The sequence below is a fragment of the Dermacentor albipictus genome, chromosome 1, assembly GCF_038994185.2.
Source record: "Dermacentor albipictus isolate Rhodes 1998 colony chromosome 1, USDA_Dalb.pri_finalv2, whole genome shotgun sequence".
NCBI classification, from domain to species: Eukaryota; Metazoa; Arthropoda; class Arachnida; order Ixodida; family Ixodidae; genus Dermacentor; species Dermacentor albipictus.
This window is the reverse complement of record NC_091821.1, coordinates 140,187,746-140,202,463: the sequence shown is the minus strand read 5'-3', so window position 1 is coordinate 140,202,463 and position 14,718 is coordinate 140,187,746. Positions and strand designations below refer to the sequence as shown.

General features: G+C 51.1%; 1 protein-coding gene and 1 non-coding gene across 2 annotated transcripts in view; both read right to left on the bottom strand.

Moving 5' to 3' along the window:
• The window catches only part of LOC135900044 (uncharacterized), a 554,543-nt gene that overhangs the window by 361,591 nt on the left and 178,234 nt on the right, over positions 1-14,718 (bottom strand). The gene's annotated exons all lie outside the window — the stretch shown is intronic.
• Positions 1,342-1,524, bottom strand: LOC135900122 (U2 spliceosomal RNA). Its single transcript, XR_010563803.1, has one exon. It is a non-coding gene; the product is annotated as a U2 spliceosomal RNA (small nuclear RNA).

Here is a 14,718-nt window from a genome sequence, read left to right as displayed (position 1 = left end):
TATAGCGTAGCGGTAAGCGCGTCGTGCTATACAACTGGGCTACTACATAATGATGTGTAACCAAACTGGCGCCTTGACATCGATTGCTATAGAAATTAGGTTGGACACCACAGAAGCACCGAAACAGCACTTGTAATCCAACTGCACACGAACACATTCCACGTTTTACGGACTGCATGCTTTGAAGATGTTAAACTGAGGAAAAGGCGCATGGTTCCAATTGACCTAGAGTGGCTTTGGCCGCTGTCCTCGTCGGTCAATGGTGGCACGACGAGAGAATTCGCAGCAATGAAACGGAAGGCATTCACACTCGATAGAAGCCGCAAAAAATAGCAAACCGAAGCTCAGTAAAGAAGTATCTTGGACCACAAGTAGTCGAGAGGGGAGCACGCACGCAAGCGCCAAGCCTTTGAAGCACAAGCTCGCGTACTTCCCTCAACGGTTTTTTTCACCGTCGACCTCACCCGCCTAGCTTCAGGCGCCTTCATAAGAGGCAACAAGGCGCCGCAGCACTACAGCATCGCAGGACTGTAGGATTAGTCAGCACTCTCGTCTCCACGAGCAAGCTCGGGCGGATATTCTTACTATGCCAGTAACGCCGGCTTTCAAGCACATGTCAGAGCAACATATTGTCTTAGTACGGCACCGAATGGAACGGTTTGGAACCACGACGCCGGAAATACCCAGGCGGGGAGCTCATGGAGACAAATGAGCTCGACACAAATGGGGAACGTTAGTAAGCCAACAAAAACAGCAATTCCAGTTTGTTGCCCCAAATTAGAGGAGGGAAAATGGCTGGCAGAAAGATAACCGACGCATGCAGTAAAACCTTTTAACATACGTCACTCAAGCGTAGCCATGATAAAGACGTCTGTGCCAGCCACTTCAGCTTAGGGCAATAGCACCTTCGCTGCCTTTTCATGCGGCGGATGCCGAGTTCGGCGCTTCTTGCTAGTTTGTTGCGAAAGTGGCAGGTTGCCGAGACTAATAGGCACCGTCCCGATGGACTGTATTTGTGAGACGTCACGAGGAAAACGGAGAGGAATGGGATCAATGGTCTCTTCGCGACTGCAGCCATCACAGGCAAAGTTGTCAGTCCTCCACCCCCTTCCCTCATTCTAATACGTAAAGCAGAATGCTTCGTAAATGCCCGCTCTAAGAAGCCATACTCGAAACAATTAATTAAAAATTCCTATGGCTCTGAGCTCATACGCTGCGATATGAACCGTATCTCACAGTGGGGGTCGGGATTTATTCAGAAACAAATTTCTATAGCGAAGCTGTATATTGCTAGGTTCTGTAAAAAATTATATAGAGCCGTGTAGATCGAAAATTTATCCCCAAACGTGGGCCGATGCCGAAGATAGTGCAATACCAGACCGGCCCGCGGCGCAGGTGAAGCAGGCTTTAAGCACTCCGCCAACTTGCAAAAATAAGTTTAATATCTTAAGTTCAAATACAACCCGTATCAGATACTAAGGTTAAGGTTATAAGAACAGATACTACACTTCGACCCGCGTCGATCGGCCATGTCTACGTTCACACCGCCATCGCTTTGTCGGCGTTCCAAGCGCTTGCGTTTCTCCTTTCCTACCGCTCTCCCGTGGTGGCAGTGCCGTAAGCATGCCGTAAGCAGGCGGAAATAAATGCCATCTCCATATGGCCCAGATACCGCAAACTTGGAACGTTTCACTGGAGAAACGGCCAGGATTGAGAGGGAGATTGTGGGGAACCACTTTTGTGTAGCCTGTGTCGTGTGTGACCACTTGTGGTTTTCGAGTGACCTCACAACCATTACTGCGCTGCGGGACGTCGACCAACGCCCGATCGCCTTGGCTGTGGTGAAGCAGTGTGTGCCATTGGAGGGCGGTGAGGTGCGCGTTTGTTCTGCACGTGCCGGGATTCGTTAGTAAAAGGTGTCCTGCCGCATTTTGCAACAATACATGGGTATGTATACTCTCCGGTGCCTCGTCATCTTCCGAGGCTCAACATCGAGGAAGAGCGACTAGTCGCGTCTCGCCTTCCATTTGTGTGCATACGGCGTTTGACGAACGGCAATGGACAATACGCCATTAAGGGGCACACATACACAGCTTCGCTCGTCGCCCACCTTCACAAGTGGAATGACACTGATGTTTTTAAAGCGAAATCTTTACTGGCCACGAACTTGCGATTTCGCCGTGGCGGTGCTCCGAGGAGGCACATGACGTGAAAACGCAAGCATCGCCGCGGGTATTTCTCTCTCGCTCGCTCCCTAGTCACTACTGCGCATGCGCCACTAGTAGCACCGAGCCACAGGTGTTCCGCCGCTGCGCAACGCCGCACCTTTCCGCTGACGCCGTTTGGTATGACGTCACCCCGCGTTCCTCGTCGGTGCGCCAGCCTCCGCTCGCTTCGCCAGCTGCGTCGCATGCCTGATAACGTGTTGGAGGATTGAAAAGGAGAGCTCGCGTGCGCCGCAACCACAGTCGAGGCGGCAGTATGGACGGCGACAATCCTGATAAGCAGGAGCCGGCGTGGAATCGACATCGGAACAAAATGAAGATGGAAACGAATCGCCCAGGATACAGACGAACAGCGCGCCGAACGACTGGCTAAACGCCGCAACATAGCTAGACAACCAGACTAACCTGGACTTGCAATCAAGATTAACCAAGGCTAACGATGCTATGCCTTAGCTTTCGCTACGTATATCCTGGCATAGCCGAACTAAGCCACTGCCATTTTTTTTTCTTGAATGCACACAATGGCGTCTTTGTCCGCCGCAGAACAGCCGTTTGGGCCTCTGAATTGTGTGCGATAACGCCGCCCCTCTCACAGTCATCGTGGCGCACAAATGACCGCACGAAATGCTGAGCGTGAATACTGCGCTATATATATCTCACTGTTTAGCACATCTGGCTCCCAATACCAGGCTACAGCACTGTTATGAGCTGAATCCCCAGTGGTGGTGACGAGCAAAAACCTGGGAATACGACGTTTTCTTCGTGCATCTATTCTCGAGAGCAGTGTGGCATATGCGCCATACCGTCTTCATGAGCCGACTGAGCAGCCTTGTCTGCATGCCTAGAGTCTCGGACAAAGAGCTTTTGGATTGTTTCAATTATAAGCAACAAATTACTTTAAAATGACGAAGTCACACTGAGAATAAAATTACCACTTAGAGAGAAATTAGACAACGATATTGTCTAATTGTTCTCTAACTAGCGAATGTTTCTTTTCGCTAAATGACATTGTGAAGTTTATAGCGCCCCAAAATGCCACAATGAGGGACGACGCGTAGCGGAGCGCTCGCTATGAATTTTGACCGCCCGGGATGTTTTTAACGTGCATCAAAATCTAAATACACGAGCGTTTTTTGCATTCCTCTCCCACCTAAATACAGCCGCAACGGCCGAGAACGGCCTATGGTGTCCCACTGTTGACCACCTTGTGCTCAACAGTGGGACACCATAGCTACTAAGCCACCACGGCGGGTGTCTTCTTTCTACTTTTATTTATATTGTTATTTATTTTTTGTTATTCTTTGTTCTTGTCGTTGTAGTATTGAGTAGCTTTCATTCTTGGGTGACTGCGTTCACCACAGAAGTAAAGTAGATAGTTATATGTCGAACTAATTCTTTTTTACGTTATCGGTCTTCTCATTTGTTGGAGCACAAATTATGTGCATACAAGAGTTTTCTGAGTCTGGACTTTTCCATTTGACCAGTTACCGTTAATGAGCCATGGACACGTGTCCGCAGGTATGCGCAGACAAGGCCCCCGAAGCCGTTATTTGAAGGTGCCTGCTCCCCCCCCCCCCCCAGAACCGCTACTTCGTTGAAACGCAGTCGTGCCTGCTCAACTTTCAGTAATAGCGTGATTAGCAGTGGCAGCCTGCAGTGTGTTTATTTGTTTGTAGAAGCGGGGGTATCGGCGGCTTTCCTTTCCGGCTTCTTAAGTTACATCAATATTATTCTAGTCCTGCGTTCCACGTTGCCTGCAGCGTGAAATGAGACGACTAATGTGACTGGTTAGCTGTTTCTTCTTCTTTTTTTTCTCTCGTTTTTTTTTGGCACGGAAGCGTTGGTCATGATAGTAAGAACGATGTTTCGTATAGCGAGCGCTGCGATATACAGGTTCCACGATTTACAAAGCTCAGTAGACGGAACCCTTGCCGCTCTGTCACGTGATATCCCCCGACACATTCAATTGCATTGGTAAAGCTTCTAATTTCCCTGATGTCAACAACAGACGACCTGCACTCGGTATATAGAGGTTAAGATACGTCACTACTGCCACAAGTCGCACCGCACAGTTCACAAATGATTAAATGATGTATGAGGCGCGCAGTATCTCTTACACTTAACGAATTTCGTCACCGAGACACAAGTGGCGCCAACAATCGCTTTGGAACGCGAAATATAATATAAATATATCTGCATACCTTCTTTTCAGTGCGTCAAAGTGCATTCGTGCGTCATAAACGGCGTCTAGAGTGCACACAGTCTGGTACTCCAGTAAAAACGGTTAAAAGCTTTAGTCAAGAGTGCAGGCGTCTCGCTATTTGCGCGCCTAAGCAAAAGGTTTGCGATCGCAACACGTCTACACTTAGATTTATCCAGATGCGACAAGACAATCGCCGCTGTGATGAATAATCACGGACAGGATTTACGTATTAGAAATGTTTTGTGCAGACGAGCACAGGTTCGCAATGAAAAGGTAAGAAAATCAGCGATATCGCAACGTGCACCATGAAATAGCTAATAAATATGTCTAATATCTTCCGTCTTTCTTTTAAAGTGACGCTTTCTATGTCTCACTGATTCGTCGGTGAGCTTCGAAAACGCACTGCGGGAAAGTCAGCTTACACATCTGCGTAGAATACTACAGTTCACATTCGTAGTACCGCGCCAGCGTCGACTGGCCGGCCTATCAGTGCTTGATAATGGCGCGAAGCGACCAGCTCAGCGAGAGTAGCGCATGTGCAAAAAATTTCACTGCAAGCGCAAGTTGCGTCTGCTAGGCATGAGACCGCCCCTGTCGCAATTAACTGAGCTTCCCTGCTTATGGCAGACAGCAAGTGCTCGTGAACACAGGCTCGTCTTAGGATCTGGAAAAAAAAATCAAAGCCCCTCTCTTAAAGAAAGATTGTCGAATGCAACGCTACCTAGACGAATTGTATATACCGGCGGTGCATTACGAGCCTCACGCAATGTATTCCCGGCAGTCACCATGGGTAGGCCGCGGGTGCAGCGCACGGCAGAAGAGGCTGCCGTACGCGAACGTAAGCGCGAGCGCGATCGTGACCGTAAGGCCGATCGCATGTATCGGCAACGGCACGCAGAAGCCGTGTGGGAGACGCTCGTGCAGTCGGGATGCCTACTTGTCTTGTGGTCGTCAGCGTGTACATCAGACCGAACACGCGTCTTTGTGACGCGGAAACGTTCCTGGCAGAAACGATGAAGACCTTAAAGCCACACAGTACGCCGATCCTCCTGTACGGTGACTTTAACATCGATGTGGCGAAAGAGCATGGCAAATGGATCGAGAGTTTCATGCTAGATCGCTACTCGTTGAAACTGAAGACGCTAGAGAGACCCACCACGCAACACCGTTCCTGCATTGATATCGCGTTTACAAGCAGGCTATGTCACGTTACGATGGCAGAGCCTCTGACCGTCTACCACAGTGATCACAAGGCAATGCTGTGCAAGTGTAGAGTCGTCCGTGAAAGTGTGTGTGCGTGTAATCAACGGCTACATGATCTAAAGTAAAGGATATGCAACTTAACGAAATGTGTCTTCAGTCAACTTCAACGTTCAAAAAGTACAATCCTAAACAAGCAATCAAATCACATATGCATAGCGTCGGGTCGCTCAGCATTTCTTGGGTTCGTCACGTGGTTGTTGGCTTTGGAATCTGATTCAGGTTGCATTGGGGGAAAGCTTCGCGTTCAACCATCTTTCTTTAAAAAAGGGGCTTTGATCTTTTTTTTCTTTCCCTTAGTCTTCTGCTTTTCGTAACACGCCCCACCGCCTCCGCAATGATGGGTTCTTGAAGTCGTTTGCGCTACCTCCAAAAGACTATTTTATCAACAGGTGGCCCTGGCAGCATTTTATATGTCGTCATATTTTTTTTATTTGAACACCGCCATCAGCAGTTTGTATTTGGAACCTGGAATAATAACTTCTGAGAGCTAGATTTCACCCCTTCCCATAAATTCAGTGACCGCGACATCAAAGCCAGTTCAACTGTGGGCGGACAGCCAGAATAAAACGCCTCATATGACGTGAGGCAACAGCGTTGTTGGCTTCCCTCTCTTATCGTGTTTAATGTACGAACAACCTTTGAAATAGGAATAACAACTTCTAACGATGAAAGGACAGAACCTTAGCAAATGTGAAGAAATACATGAACACACGTGAGGACGGCAATAAAAGAACCGGTATGAGCAAGTGGTGACTGTTAGTTTGCTGATGTGGCACAAGGGAAACAATGTTGGGTGGCTACTCGTGTGTAGCTGCTTACAGAAGTTAATGCCGGTGCGAGTCCGGCCAGGCGCCCGCCACAGGAGGCTTCTGTTAATAAACGTAGGCGCCGATGCCCCGCCCACGACCTTATCGTTTCTGAGCGCCTGGCGATCCCTGGAGCTTGAAGTGACGGAGACATAGCCGCAAGCACAGTTCGGTTCTGCGCTTCCTATATTGCAACACGGATTCTGGAGGATTCTGGTAGACACGTTCCGGGACCACCCTGACATCTCATTTCCTTTGCATATGAGTGGTCCATCACCTGTGTGCTGCTACTGCACTGTTTGACGTGATCATCATACCAGCACATTACATGCATCATTTGACAACTTGCGGCAGACTGCAACAAGTATGGTCCGCTTTCTTTATTAGAGTTAAAATTTCAGGCATACGCTATCGCAAAAAATTCACCTCTCAGCAGCGTGTTAGTATTCATGGGTCTAGACATGGGATCATTTGAGCGTTTTATTAAAGGTTAATGAACAAATATTTCAAGCACTCGATCCATCTACAGATTTGCACTGCACGGGCCAGCAGCCATAGTGCGACATTTTCGTGACAATGCCAGGCGCTCTGTCAGAAGTGTCGCGACATTCCTAGACCACGTCAAGATCCTTGTAACCTCCACATTTAACGGGGCTGTTCCAGCAATGATCAGAAACATTCGCAACCATCTCCGTTCAAGTTAGCGGTCGCCTCAGCTGCATTTAAGGTACATAACGTTGGTCATCACGAACTGCGAGCTGTCTTCTCCGCGTGAATAATGCAGGTTACATGTTAAATTAATCTGTTTTCCACAGAGAAGCAGCAACCACAGATTGTGGTTCACTGCAGAACACCGCTATAAGAACAGCAGCAAGATCAAAGAAAGCCCGCGGCAGAAATCTCTATGAACCTGAAATGCCATCGCGACTCAACTACACGAAGGTTTGCGTTCTGTTACACTGTATTTCACAAGGATAGTGAACTGGGCGAGTTGGGCGTATTGTCTAATACCTTTTCTTTAGGTTTCTTCGTTGATGCTGTTTGAACCGCACCGATGGCACCGGCTGTTGGAATCTCAGCGCTGCCACCAGCTGTTGGAACCTCAGTGCTGACACCCGTTATTGCAATCGGACCGCTGGCGCCCGTTGTTGCAAATGGGTCGCAAGCCCCAAGGGTAGCGTTGGCCTGGCGGCCTGGGGCACACTGGAAGTATCCGAAGGTCCCAGCAAAGCATGAGGCGACTGCTAACAGAACAACTTGTTTATTCTAGCATCGCAAAGAGCGGGCGGTCAGGTCGACCGAAGTAGAGAGACGGGAGAGCACGCTACTCAACAGAAGAAATCGGAGCCTCTCTCCTGGCGTCCGGGGGCAGCTGCTCTTATACTCTTGGCGTCGCGGGCAAGAAGGAAGGTCACGAGATGACACCACGTGACAGCGAGCTACGGACGGAGAGACATGTAGAGACAAGGACGTGACGCATCAGCCGGGCCGGCGCCGGTCAGACCTCCTCGCTTCACACTGGGGGAGCTCCTCTCCCCGGCTGCCGCGCTTTGACAAGCGTGGGCACACACACACACACGCACACACAAAGACACGTGGCACTGAACATGCCGGGACGCGCTCGGCGGGGATGCGTCGCGGCCGCTCCGAACGGGCCAAAATGTCCGCCGCTTTGAACGAAGCCCCGGCGTCCGTTGAATCCGCGCCGGCTACAGCGCGCGTCATAGGCGAAACGTAACAGACCGCCCCGCCGGGGGAAGGAGATCCCGATGGTCAGGGGACTGCATCCGCTGTCCGGAGGGATGTCGCTCGATGATGCTCATAACCGAAGTCGGTCGTCCCTCGGCGTTTCTTGAGCGCAGCGCACCGAGAAGGCCTCGTTCTCACGTTCAGGTTCACACAGGACACTGCAAAGTGACTTCAGGAGAGTTGCCATTTTTGTTCTCATTTTTGTTCGCAAGCGTTAGAACTGCGCCGAAACTCAGCCGCTCAGTCAGCAAGCACGGCACAACCCTCACTAAGCCATGCCAGGCTCTTTCCCCTTTTATACTACTGCCTAGTTCCTTACAGTAGTCTATAGCAGCACTCAGAACGCGTCCACAAATCGGAAAATTGCACTAGAAAGCACATCATCACTTTGAAACACTACACAAAAGCAATATGTTAAAAATCCTGCCTCAGGAAGAAAAACATCAATAACAAACAATTTTGAGGCTGATTCCCACGTTAGGGGCTTCGACTTAAGCCATCGGCGTTACCGTTGAGACTCCCCTTTTTGTAACGCACCTCAAAGGAATATTGTTGCAAAGCGAGGCTCCAGCGCAGGAGGCGGCCATTTTTGGGAGAGATGGTCTGCAGCCATTGGAGAGGGCAGTGATCCGTCTCAATGATAAACCTCGAGCCGGCTAGGTAGCATGACAATTTCTGAACGGCCCACACGAGACACGCACACTCTTTCTCGGTGGCGCTGTACGCCTGCTCACGACTGGTCAGCTTACGACTAGCATACAGGACGGGGTGTTCTACTTCTCCATTTTCCCGTTGGCACAGTACAACGCCCATGCCTCGCTCACTAGCATCGCACTGAACAACGAACCCTTTGGTGTAGTCGGGCGATCGTAGCACAGGCTGGCTTGTTAGGGCGCTCTTTAGGGCGCTAAAAGCTCTTTCCTTTGTCTCGTCCCAGACGACTGTTTGCGGCTCTGTCTTTCTTAGAGCATCCGTCAGGGGAGCCGCGATATCAGAGTACCTGGGGATGTACCTCTGATAGTAGCCGGCGACACCTAAGAACGACCGAATATCGGTCTTCGTGCGCGGTTGCGGAAAGTCTCGCACAGCGGCCACCTTTATTTCAGACGGGCGGCGACGACCCCGACCAATCACGTGACCAAGGTAGACAACCTCGGCCTGTGCTAACTGGCACTTGGGAGCCTTGACTGTCAAGCCCGCTTCGCGCAGGCGGGTTAGCACTGCCCGCAAGTGTGCCATATGCTCAGACCAGGATGCGGAGAATATCGCTACGTCGTCTAAATACGGTAAAGCGAATTCTTGCTGTCCCCGCAACACTTTATCCATGAGGCTTGAAAAACAGTATGGCGCGTTCTTCAAACCAAAACTCAACACTTTAGGACGGAATGTTCCCATTGGTGAAATGAACGCCGCATACCTACTAGCCTCTTCTGTAAGTGGAACCTGCCAATAACCCCTGACAAGATCTAGGGTGGAAATAAACTGAGCGCTACTAACTTTCTCAAGGCGCTCCTCGATGTTAGGGATCGGATAAATTTGATCCTTAGTTATGGAATTTAGCCTGCGGTAGTCGACACAAGGACGAGGTTCCTTGCCCGGTACCTCAACTAAAACCAAAGGGGAGGTATAATCACTCTCACCCGCCTCAATAACACCGAGCTGTAGCATCTTCTTTACCTCAGCCTCCATAATATCGTGCTGGCGGGGTGACACCCGGTACGCCTTGGATCGTACTGGCTCTGGGGAGGTAAGTTCTATATCATGGGTGAGGACAGAAGTCCTACCAGGCCTCTCAGAGAACTGACCTTGAAACTCTTGTAAGAGCTGGTGTAGTTCGGTTTTCTGCTCAGGCGACAGCGGTGCTTTACTGATTAAGTCACTAATGACTTGATCGGTGTCTTCCCTGTTCGTCACTGAGCCTAGTCCCGGAAGCTCGACCGGAAGTTCTTCGGGAGCGTTTACCATCATACACACTACTGCTTCCCGTTGCTTATAGGGTTTGAGCAGATTACAGTGGTAAACTTGCTGTGCTTTCCGTTTTCCTGGCAGACTGACCACGTAGTTGACGTCCGACAGTTTTTGAACAATCCGTGCTGGGCCCTCCCACTGCACGTCGAGTTTGTTTTTTAGCGATGTGCGCAATATCATGACATCATCGCCCACCTCAAAACGACGGGCCCTGGCTGTCCGATCATAATAAACCTTGGCCCTCTGCTGGGCCTTTGCCATTGCTTCACCTGACAACTCCTGTGCCCTTCTTAAGCGTTCGAGGAGCTTAAGCACGTACTCCACCACGACTGGGTCGTCGCCCCTGCCTTCCCACGATTCTCGAAGCATGCGAAGCGGAGACCGCAGCGAGCGACCGTACACCAGCTCAGCTGGCGAAAACCCCGCAGCCGCATGCGGCGCGGTCCGTAATGCAAACATCACCCCAGGCAGACACAGCTCCCAGTCAGTTTGATGTTCAAAACACAATGCTCTCAACACGCGCTTCATGACGGAGTGGAGCTTCTCAACGGAATTCGACTGGGGGTGGTGCACTGAGCTGTGTAACAGCTTTACCCCGCACCTTTCGAGAAAGGCTGTCGTCAAAGCGCTAGTAAACACTGTGCCCTGATCTGATTGGATTTCCGCAGGAAAACCAACTCGCGCAAATGTGGACAGTAGTGCATTGACTATCTCAACTGAGCTGAGTTCTTTAAGCGGCACTGCTTCAGGGAACTTTGTCGCTGGGCAGATCACAGTCAAAATGTGTCTGTACCCCGTGGCTGTTACCGGCAGAGGTCCCACTGTATCAATAACGAGCCGTCTAAAAGGCTCCGTAATGATAGGTACCAACTTCAACGGCGCCCTCGATTTGTCCCCTGGTTTGCCAACCCGCTGACAGGTGTCGCATGTCTTCACAAAGTGGTCTGCGTCCCGAAAACACCCTGGCCAATAGTACTCTTGCAAGAGACGGTCCTTAGTTTTCTTTACTCCTAGGTGTCCGGACCACGAACCCCCATGCGACAAGCGCAACAGATCCTGACGGTAGCACTGAGGCACGATCAGCTGATCGAACTCCACTCCCCTGCGGTCTACATACTTCCGGTACAGGACCCCACCTCTTTCCACAAAGCGAGCATTTTTCTTGACGATACCTTCCTTGACAATGCAGCGTATGTTTTCTAGGCTGCCATCCTTCTTTTGCTCGGCTATCAAAGCCAACCGGCTGACTTTTAGCAACCTATTAAGTCCGTCTGACGTAGGCGCGATGAGCAAATCTTCAGATAGCTCTTCTAACTTTCCCGTGTCGGGCATTTCCTCTCCAGTATCTGGTGCCTTTAACGCTACAGGCTCAATTTTATTCGGTTCGGGCGTGCTCTGAATATCAGCTTGCTGCGCCTCTGACCCTTTCTCATCGTTCGACAACGTCGGCCCCGCAACTACCGCCTTTGCAGCGAGCTCCCGAACCTTCGATCTGGTTAAGGCCTGAACGCTAGCCTCACCAAACAAAAGCCCCTTCTCGCGCAGGAGGTGATCGGACCTGTTCGAAAATAGGTACGGGTACTGGGGGGGCAGCATAGATGACACTGCCGCCTCCGTCTCAAGTGCTCCGAAAGGTCCTTCAATAAGCACTTTTGCTACGGGCAGACACACGCTGTGAGCTTCCACGGCTTGCTTGATCCATGCGCACTCGCCCGTGAACATATCGGGTTCTACGTAAGAGGGGTGAACTACATCCATCGTAGCTGCGGAATCGCGAAGCACTCGGCACTCTTTCCCGTTCACGAGGAGGTCTCGCATGTAAGGCTCGAGAAGCTTCATGTTCTCGTCAGTGCTGCATAACGACAAAAACACGACTTTTGTTTTTGTTTCTGGACACTGCGCCGAAAAATGACCCGGCTTCTGACACGTATAACAAACGCGCGCTTGCCTCGTCTCGAACCGCTTTCTGCGTTCGGCTTTGGTTGCCGCCGTCTCCTTACGTTCGGTCGGACTGCTTTCACTCGCATCCGCACTACGTGTGTCCCCCTTTGCTCTCATGGGCGTGAACTTCGGCCTCTCAAACTTGGAGCCAAATTCACCCTTCTGACCGTCCTTAGCTCCGCGAGCCCGACGCGTCACAAACTCTTCGGCTAGCTCAGCAGCTCTAGCCACCGTACTAACGTCTGGCCTGTCCAAGACCCAGTACCGCACGTTCTCAGGTAACCGACTATAAAACTGTTCCAGCCCGAAACACTGCAGAACTTTCTCGTGGTCGCCAAAAGCTTTCTCTTCTTTGAGCCACTCCTGCATGTTTGACATTAGCCTGTAGGCAAACTCTGTATACGACTCACTTTTGCCTTTCTCATTTTCTCGAAACTTCCGACGGAACGCCTCCGCTGACAGCCTGTACTTTTTTAGCAGACTCGATTTCACTTTGTCGAAATCCTCTGCCTCCTCTCTCTCCAAGCGAGCGACTACGTCGGCCGCCTCGCCGGGTAATAAAGTGAGCAAGCGCTGTGGCCACGTTTCCCGAGAGAACCCCTGCTTCTCGCACGTTCGCTCAAAGTTAACCAGGAACAAACCTATGTCCTCTCCAAGCTTAAACCGCCGCATCAGGTCAGTCATTTTGAACGATACTCGTTCTCCTGCACCGTGTGCCTGACTTCCATTACGAGCGCGTTCCATCTCCACCTCGAGACGCTTCATTTCCAAAGCGTGTTGACGGTCGCGCTCTTCTTTTTCGTTCTCTTTTTGTTCTTTATGTTCGCGCTCCTGTCTTTTAGCCCTCTCCTCAATGGTCTCAAGGCATTCCGACAGCTCGTCATCCTCAGCTCCTAACTCAAGAATAGCCCTTAGCAGTTCTGGTTTTCTGAGTTTGTCTGAGACATCCAGACCCAACTCTCTTGCAAGCTCCAACAATTTCGGTTTGCGCAACGACTTCAAATCCATGGCTGCTCTGAATGCTGCTTTCTCTACTACCTACTATTGTCTTGCCGCAAACTAACCCGGCAACAACGACAACCACAATTACCAGCTCTGTTTCTGACACTAACAAAAGCCTGGCAAAACTCAGAAGACGAAAGTCCCGCACTCACCAAACCTCGCAGTCAAGAATTCAGCGCAGTCGTTCCGCTGCAGGCAACCAGTCATCACACAGGGCTCGTTGCACTGCTCCCGGATGGTCGTTGTGCTGCTCAGCATACAGTCAACCGCATATCTTCGCTGCTGGCCTCCGTTGTCGCGATCTCACCGCTGGCAACCAGCTGTTTGAACCGCACCGATGGCACCGGCTGTTGGAATCTCAGCGCTGCCACCAGCTGTTGGAACCTCAGTGCTGACACCCGTTATTGCAATCGGACCGCTGGCGCCCGTTGTTGCAAATGGGTCGCAAGCCCCAAGGCTAGCGTTGGCCTGGCGGCCTGGGGCACACTGGAAGCATCCGAAGGTCCCAGCAAAGCATGAGGCGACTGCTAACAGAACAACTTGTTTATTCTAGCATCGCAAAGAGCGGGCGGTCAGGTCGAACGAAGTAGAGAGACGGGAGAGCACGCTACTCAACAGAAGAAATCGGAGCCTCTCTCCTGGCGTCCGGGGGCAGCTGCTCTTATACTCTTGGCGTCGCGGGCAAGAAGGAAGGTCACGAGATGACACCACGTGACAGCGAGCTACGGACGGACTGAGAGACATGTATAGACAAGGACGTGACGCATCAGCCGGGCCGGCGCCGGTCAGACCTCCTCGCTTCACACTGGGGGAGCTCCTCTCCCCGGCTGCCGCGCTTTGACAAGCGTGGGCACACACACACACACGCACACACAAAGACACGTGGCACTGAACATGCCGGGACGCGCTCGGCGGGGATGCGTCGCGGCCGCTCCGAACGGGCCAAAATGTCCGCCGCTTTGAACGAAGCCCCGGCGTCCGTTGAATCCGCGCCGGCTACAGCGCGCGTCATAGGCGAAACGTAACAATGCGCTCATATATATGTATGCATATATCACGTTTCGTTTCCGATAAATCTTTAGTCTTTAAACAGCGCTTGTCCCGTCCTTCTCTTGCTTTGTTTGCTGCTCGTCGATATCAAGGACACTACGTCTCTCTCCTCTACCCGTGCGCCACCCTTCGTGCACGTCTCGTGTAGTTACGTCCTCGGCTGCTCCGCCTGTAACTGCGCGACACGTGCACCACGGGTGGCAGCACACGCGCCGAGGGGGGAGACGTCCCACACCGACTCCTTGTTGTGGCCGCGAACAGTACGCTAGTGACCACGCAGAAGAAGACGATGAATAAAGAATGCACGTTGCTACTTTTGTCTTGTTTGCGTCTTTTTTTCTTTTTGTAGACCTAGCATGCCTGTTTGTTTGTGGTGTACGTGCGCGTGTTATTGCAGAAAGGGGCAGCCTCAATTTCTTAACTGTGTCTTACTACAGCCGCAGCGTTATCCTTCAACCTTTATCTATAGTCTTTAGCCAACATCAAAGTATAGTGTTGTATGTCAGGCTCA